The 7,957-nt window shown below is 44.4% G+C and overlaps 1 long non-coding RNA gene across 2 annotated transcripts; it reads left to right on the plus strand.

Moving 5' to 3' along the window:
• The first annotated feature begins 401 nt into the window (after positions 1-401).
• LOC311440169 lies at positions 402-7,699 on the plus strand. Of its 2 annotated transcripts, none has more exons than XR_014695245.1 (3): positions 402-1,070; positions 3,658-3,833; positions 6,742-7,699. It is a non-coding gene; the product is annotated as an uncharacterized lncRNA (long non-coding RNA). The 2 variants fall into 2 exon arrangements; XR_014695246.1 differs by lacking the exon at positions 6,742-7,699 and adding an exon at positions 4,844-5,819.
• The last annotated feature ends 258 nt before the right edge of the window (positions 7,700-7,957 follow it).

A 7,957-nucleotide genomic window follows, 5' to 3' on the forward strand; every position in this document is an offset into this window, starting at 1 on the left:
CACATGAAGGAGGCTATAGGCAGTGTTTTCTCCCTCCAAATAATGTGCAAGCTCACTGACAGCAGAGACAAACTAGGGCACTGTTAGCTCCATGGGGCAGGGAGCATCCACATCTGAGTATTTCTGCAGAGCTGAGTACTCTCCCCAGGTTAAGCAAATAACGAGTAATGACCATTAAATGATTAACGAGATGCTAGCAAAAATAATGGCAGCATTGTGAAATGTAGTTTGTCTTCACTAATAACGTTCTCTGGAGATTGGATGCTCCTGTGCTCTGCCTCATAACTTCGTTAAAGCACCAACATGCAGCTGAGTGCCAGTGAGGAAATACATGGCTTAGTTTTGTGCTTTTCTTCTTAAGAGCTCATTATATATTGCTCTCCTGGCCATTAAAGCTTAGCTCTCTGGCTTATGTGAAAGCCCTGTTTCCCGATCTCTGCGTTATCCCAACCTTGACCTAATTCACGCAGTTTCTGACTGAGAGAGTGTTTTGCAGGTCCATTTATCTGCTTGGCTTCGAACCGATGCTGCGGCGAGATCATTTTAGATGGAGTCTCTTCTCGTCTTGGGAGTGAATTAGGGAATAAGGCAGAGAATTAGGGAATCAGGCTGATCGCTTAATATCCTGGCTCAGTGATTTTCAGACTTCTCTGATCTGATAACACTCGCACATCTTCTAAGGGAGGTGCAAACTCCAGATAGCAGATTTAAAGCTGCTGACATTTAACTAGCTTTCCTTGTTATTTTTCTCAGACTCTTAAAATTAGGCTCTGGCCCTGGGGAGCCTGCAGTTTGCAGGCTGAAAGCCACTGATAACAAACTTTTCTTGATAAAGCAGTTTGTCTTCGGTGCGCAGAGGTGTCACAGAAACCACTGAGGTGTTCAGGAGGAAACGGGGCTCGGGTGAGGGAGCCCAGCTCAGTGTGGTAACCTCAAGCTTGGGCAGCTCTCGGGGCTGACGTGGTCCTGCACTGGTGTCACTGCTTCAGGCAAGACCTTCAGTAGCTGGATTCGTGCCTTCTAAGCCAGCAGCTCTGCCTCTACAGTGTTAATTCACCAAGGATCCTCTGGTAAGTCATGGCTAAAAGCTGATTCTGCAGCTGAATGGAGGATCTCTTGGTCAGTGGGTGTGAGAGCTCTTGAGGTGTGGGCTTTGGCTGCCAGTGCTCACATCCCATGCCAGTTTGCTCTTATTCTTTTCCTGACTGTTACATTAAAATGCCAATAAAATTATAAAATCTTGCCTGATTTAACCCTAGAGAATATGGTTTTATAAAATACCAAAACAAAATTTGGAGGTTAATTCCATATAAATCGTTCCATGCTGGCAATGAAGACGAGAGATCAAATACGAACTACTTTCTGTTATCAGTTACCAACAACTTGGGTGGCAACCCAACTGTATGACCACATAAGACCCTTGTGTTTACAAGATATGAGCCACAGCACAGAGTTCTTAAAGTCTACTGTGGCTATGGGTAAGTTGCTATAACATGAATCCACCTGTACTGGCTGTGATCAGGCTTGATTCTAATACCTCCAAGACCCACAAATAATGATGTATGAGTTCATGAGGAACTGAATAATGTGACAGACCTTTTGTTAGGAGTGATACAGTATTTCTATCACATGTTAGGAATGGAAGACATTTGTAAAGACAAAGTTTCATCGGGAAATTTCACAATTCTTTTTCACAAGAAAAAATACTTAACCATGGCTTTTAAAAAAAAAGTTGACTCTGGTTTTGAGTCAGGCTTTGGGCTCTGAAGGAGGGGTTTTATAAATGGGGAGCTGTGCCTGTTTGCACTCAGAGGAACAAGAGCAGGGAGGATGGAAGGGATTAGAGCAAAGGCTCTTAGAGCTGTGGAAATACTTTGTTCAACATGAAGCAATGTCTGGGTTTATGGGGCAGGCAGCACCCATCAGTAACAGCATGTTGAAAAGGAGTGAGTGCTGTGCAGCCTGAGCTCAGCATGCAGCAGGGATCCTACACTCCTCCTGGCCATCCAACGGTCTGTCCGATCATACTCAGAGGCAAGAGGGGGATGTTTTGGGAGCACTGAGCATCCCAGGATGGTGCCAACACTCATCAGCAGGGCCAGGAACATCAGCATTGCTGTCCCTGCTGTGTTGTCACTCAGTGACACAACTGCCTGACCATTGGTGCCATCGGTATGGTGTTAGAGATTGAAGCATAAGCGTGGTGGTCACTAGGTACACTTGAGCTCATTTTATATGTGTATCTCAAGTACAAAGATTTATGAAGCTAAAAATCTTGAAAGATCTGTAAATCTTTTCTGGGCTTAAATAGTGGTACAGCAGTGTTAAATACTTCTTATGCACTGTGAATAAACTGCAGAGGTTGTTCCGGTAGCTGAGAGGGAAGCAATCCCGCTGGCAGGGCTGGGTGCTGCTAAAGGTGATGGTCTCCACTCCTCTGCACTGTGAACCACAGAACAGGAGGTGGAGTTTCCTGAGAAAAATGGGATATGCATCGAGACATCAGAACCAAAACACTACAGACTGCTTCTTGCTGCAGGAAAATCTGATCCCTCTCCACAGGGGTAAAAGTTCATCCTGTGTCCATGGTTCGTGGTGGGGTGAGCAGGGAGATGTGCTCTTCCAGTGCACTGTGTAGTTACTCACTCTTGCCCATAGTGATAGTTACAATAACCCACCTCTACAAGAGGAGGCTGTGCAGGTGGTGAGGCATGATATGTGCCTTGCTAAGGTGTGAGCCATCACACAGAGGGGTAGTAGTCTGTTTGGGGTCTGGGTTTGGGTCTGGGTTTGGGTTCTCTCTCAGGCTCCAGTGCTAGCTCCAGCCTGGGCTCAGAGTGAGCCACGAACTCAGCTCATTACAGCATTTCTCCACAGAGATACAGAGAGGTTGTTTCTCATCAGGAGCCCTTAGTCCCAACCTTTGCCAACCACCTTGCCCCTTGGCTGCAGTGCTGTCAGCCGGGCCGGGGCGCTGCCGGCACAGGCATCCCCTGCCCCGAGCTGCTGCTGTGTTTCTAAAAGCCTTTTCTTCCAGATAAGAAATCTCTCTTGTCTTACAGGTTCCTTTGGCTCAGCCTAGCTCTGACTGCTGGAGAAGAGCTATTTTTTCAGACATTTTGTTCAGGATTAGCAAGAGTAGGATGGTTTAGAAACTGTGAAGAGGACATCTTAATCATCCAGGCAAATATCAGAAATTTCTCTCGTAGCTCTTCTCCTTACCTGCTCAAAAAAAAAAAAAAAAAAAAAGCTTTTTCCAAGGACCTGGGGCTCAGGTAACAGCCCAGATGTTAGGTTGTCTGGGCATCTGTTCCTCTGCAGAGTAGTAGTGGGTTTCTGTTCCTAAGTAAAATCCTCACTTCAATATAAAAATGTTGTTTCATTCACCTGCAGAAGCTAGGGCACTGGAACTAAAACATCCCAGGGCATGTAAAACTGCTGCTTCTGAGTAGCTGCAATTCATCTGCTGGCGAAATTAGAGTCTTGTTTCACGAGGCTGTCTTGTCTTGACTTTCTCTGTGTACATAAGCCACCTTCTCACATCATTAATCTTCTTCTCTGTGTATATTTATGTTATTTATAGAGTGCTGGGTGTCTCCAGAATGTGGTGAACACAAGTGCTGTTATCTGATTATAGCAATTTTGTCTTTCTCCCAGGAAAATAACAGCCTGCCTTAACTTCTCAGGGGGGTCTCTTCCCTCCACCAACAGCAGATCGTCTGTGATGACAAGTGACTTGTGAATGATCCTCGGGGCAGATCTCATCTACACTTTGGCCATGATAAACAAGAAACCAACAAATCCTAGGGAGATTAGTATGCTCAGGCTCAAAGGTACAGTATTTCTTTCTCTGCCCATTTTTTTTCTTCTCCCTGTCAGGCTCTGACTTTGGACCCTACTTTTGGGCTTAAAAGCTTCAGAGCTCAAGCTCTGACAGCTTATCAGAGGGAAGATGGGAGGAAGAGGTAGCTGCAGGTTGCTGCGGGTTCGCTGCTGCATGACTGGCCTCTGGCATGTCTCTGCTCACTGTCCCTGTATATACAATTGTGAGGAACAATTCACACATGTTTCTAGAAGATGCAATCCCAAGAAAACAATAAACTTCCTCCAAAACACCAGGTAGTTTCAGAAACTGTGGGTCGGGAAAATCAAACAACCATCCCAATCCCCAGAGATAGCTGCTTCTTCATGAAACAAACTCTGCCCCCTTCAGTCTTGATCCTCAGTGCAGAGCACAAAATACCTTTGGAAGACGAAACTATGGGCTGCAGTTCCTAACCCTACTGAATACTGATAGACATGGACTCAACAGAGTAACGGTCTTGTAGGGCACACTGCAATTTTCCATATTCTCTGCCTCAAGCCAGATCCTTGTGGTTCCACAGGCAATAATTACATGCTGTGCCTGGTATTCTGCAGAGGGTAATAATCTCCTCACTCTCCCTTTGGTAACCTCCTATCTCTGTCCAACAACTCCTGCCTTTTTGAAGCAAATAGCTAGCATCACGCTGTCAAGGATGATAGGATCCTGTGGCTTCCTAATTGCCACCCTCTGCTCCATCAGGCTTCATCTGCAGTAACAATGCTCTGAGTATGGGCCTTTTCCAAGAGCTCTGAATACCCCTGAACTGCCCAGTGTTAAACCTCCCAAGAAGCTCAGTGTCTTGATTTTGGTACCACATTCAGCGTTAAATATGTTGTTGTTAATGTATCTTTCTCCCTTCATCAGGACCTTGTGTGGGCAAACACCACCTGCCTCTTCCCCTTCCTTCTCTGTAGTGCCACTTGTCTCTTTGTACCACTTCTTGTCTTTAAACCTCATGAAATTTGCCTTTTTCTTTAGCTGATGGCAGCCCTGCTCTGCAAAATACCATGCTGTAGTGACACCACAGAAAATACCTGAGGTCTCAGCCGGAGACCCTCAGCAGCTCATGGACAAGCACTTTTCTTGCAGCTGGTTTCCCAGCCATGGAGCAGCACCTTCAGCTCAGCCCGCTTGGTGCCCCCTCACGCTTTATGGTATTTACCTTCGCTTTTCCAGCTTCTTCCTCCCATCTGGTCTCCTGCATTTGTTGCCAAGAGCTACCCTTGCTCATTGTGAGTAAGTCATCACTGTGTGGTTTAAACTGATTTTGGGGGAACCAAGCCAGCAAACAGTGGCCATGAAACAACCACAAACTGGTGTTGCTGCGGCAGGTTACAAGCAACACTCTGAGCTGACTTCACTCTGATTGCTGGCTCTGAGCCGTGGCTTTCTGACCTGAGCAGCAGAGCAGAACGATTAGCCATATAAGTGCAAGGCAGGGGCTGTATTTTGGATTATTCAGATTATCAAACTCTCAATCTCTGCATCTGGCATAATCACTGTTTCATTGCCTGCTTCCTCTGTTAGCTAAAATTGTACTCTGGAAGCAGATAGAAGCATTGTAACCCCAGCTGTTGCTCTCAAATTCCTTCCCAAAATGAGGCTAGATTCTAATCTACAGGGATTTGACTATTGCAAAGATGGAGAAAGTAAAGGTAAGAACGGTAAGAATTATATAGAAGCAAGGCCCTTATCTTGGCAGTTCACCTTAACTGCTAGCAAGCCTGTAACTAGGACCTTGACCTGTTCAGTTTGTGGAGAAGAAGGTTGAATCAAGGAACGATAATTTGTAAGTATCTTCTTTGGCTGCTGGATCAAACTGAAGAACACCTAATGAGCTCCACTGGCACAGAACTTGCAACTCAGCAAATTCAGATTGGAAGAGAGTTGCAAGTTTTTAACAGACAGTCATTTAAACATTGTAAAATTTAGTTTAATAGTGTGGCAGCTTCTCCTTTACTTGGAACTTTAAAATTAAAGGGGATTTGTTTTCTAAATATGTTTGAGACAGTGAAAATCTTGGCGCTAATTCTTAGGCAGAGAAGCAAAATTGCCTTTTGAATCTAGCAGGCATAACTCATGCAGAGACTTTTTTAGAAAAGATAATAATGTCAGGAATATGTTCATCAGTAAGTGAGAACTGCAAATCTATATCTGTTCGTGAAGTGAATAATGATGGATAATGCTCAGTCACAAGGCTATAATGCCGCCTGCAGGATTTTAGTGACAGCGTGAACAATGCGAGTGGTGCAGTTAGAAATGAAGTATTTATTCATACAGGAAGGCAGTGTTTAGTCCTTATGTTCACGTTTATCAGAACCCAGTGACAGTATCTGATTTCATATTGTGATCCTTTGTGCAGACTGGAAATTTTGAGAAAAGAACAGATCTGTCAGCAAGATTATTCAAATAAGCCCTGCTGGGGACTTGTGCTTCTCCTCTGTTCTTCCTTGGTTTAGATGTGCATTTTGAGATTAGTTTTGAAATGCATGCTAGCTCTTCCTGGCTGTCAAGCCAAAATTAAGTCTGACATTTGCCTGTGGGGTTAGTCTTCACTGCTGGGACAGTGCTGTACCCTTGGAAAATAAATAAATAAATAAATAGTTGCACCTGTTTTGCTGAATTCAGCAGTCCCCAATAATTTCCTGGTGAAAAGTGCTTCCATCATGAATGCACTACAAATTGTCTTTGTGTATCAAAGAGGCTATATGATACTAAACTTGACATTTCTGAGTTTCTGGCTGGTTCCTACCATTTGAGTCAGAGCAAAGAAGAAAATCTGACTTCAGATGCTACCAGCAAGCTGCACATCCAGTGCCACCAGCACTACAGCCTCTGTAGATGGGGATGAAAAAAATAACTGCTGTTATTTCCAGGTCACCTTTTTCGGATCCAGCCAAAATCAGTGAAGTTGGCTGAGGAATCCCCACAGAGGCCATTAGGGAATTAATAAGCAGCATGGTCAGCCCTGTCTGGGGACCTCTGAAGGTGGTGCTCAGCTTCAGGAACTACACAAGGGCTGGACAGCTTGGATGGAAGCTGGTCAGAAGGCGAAGTACTGGGTGCATCCTGCTTCTAAGATCAGTCTAAGGGTGAGTCTAGCTTGTCTGGCTGTTCAGCACAGCTTTTGACATGGTGCATGGTGGTTTTGTGGGGCTGTTTGCTGCCTCTGCAGACTGTAGAGGAATTGGAAGTAAAAATCCAGATTTTTCCCATTGCTTGAAATTTATTTGGAACTTTTAACCCTCTGAGGCTGTGAAACTATACTGCTCTCCAAGAACCCAATGGGGAAAGTCTGAGGGGTCTGGACAAGAATAGGATTAGGTTGGCCCATCATCCATCACTATGCTAGGAGTTGGGCCAGGGACTGTTGGCAGCCCATTCAGTGAGGAATGTGCAGTGATGGGAAGGATCTGGACCAAAAAGATGTAAAAACATCATGTGCAATATGGCTAGGAAATACTACCATAAAATAACTCCACCTGTAGGCAAAACATCATGTAGGGTCAAGACCTTAATACCTTGGCAATTGAGTATTGAGTAGTATGTCAGAGTTCTTCCTTTGATAATCCAGACCACATTTTTAGGCACTGAGGATGTCAAGCACATTTAGACGTAACCCTTAAGGCACTTGCCCTTTTTCTAACTGACCATATTTAGTAAAGGTTTGTTTTTTTCCAGTACTCCCTGAGGAGGCTGATTTCTCAGCATGATGTAAAGTTGGCTAGAAATGACCCGATTAGAAATCTGAGCACCTCCGCTGTTAATTTGGGCAGTAAATCTAATTAAAAGCAAATATTTAGATGCAGAAATAGGAAGGAGGTATGAGGTTGGCACTGGCATCTGTCATCAAAGTCTTGATTTGTTCCTGTTTTAACAGAAAATCATTTAAATCTGCAGAGAATTAGGGATCTCCTTTAAAAGGCAAATATCCCTCAAACTCTGTTCTTCCACAACAGCTTGTTTGCCACATCAGAAATATCCATCGTCTAGACCAGGACATCAAAGAGAGGCTGACAGGAAGGTCTATTAATCAAAGAGAAATGTTGAGGGAGAAGTTACCCAAAAGTAAAGTGAATGGGCACAAAGAGA

Source organism: Aythya ferina (assembly GCF_964211825.1).
Source record: "Aythya ferina genome assembly, chromosome: 7".
Classification (NCBI taxonomy): Eukaryota; Metazoa; Chordata; class Aves; order Anseriformes; family Anatidae; genus Aythya; species Aythya ferina.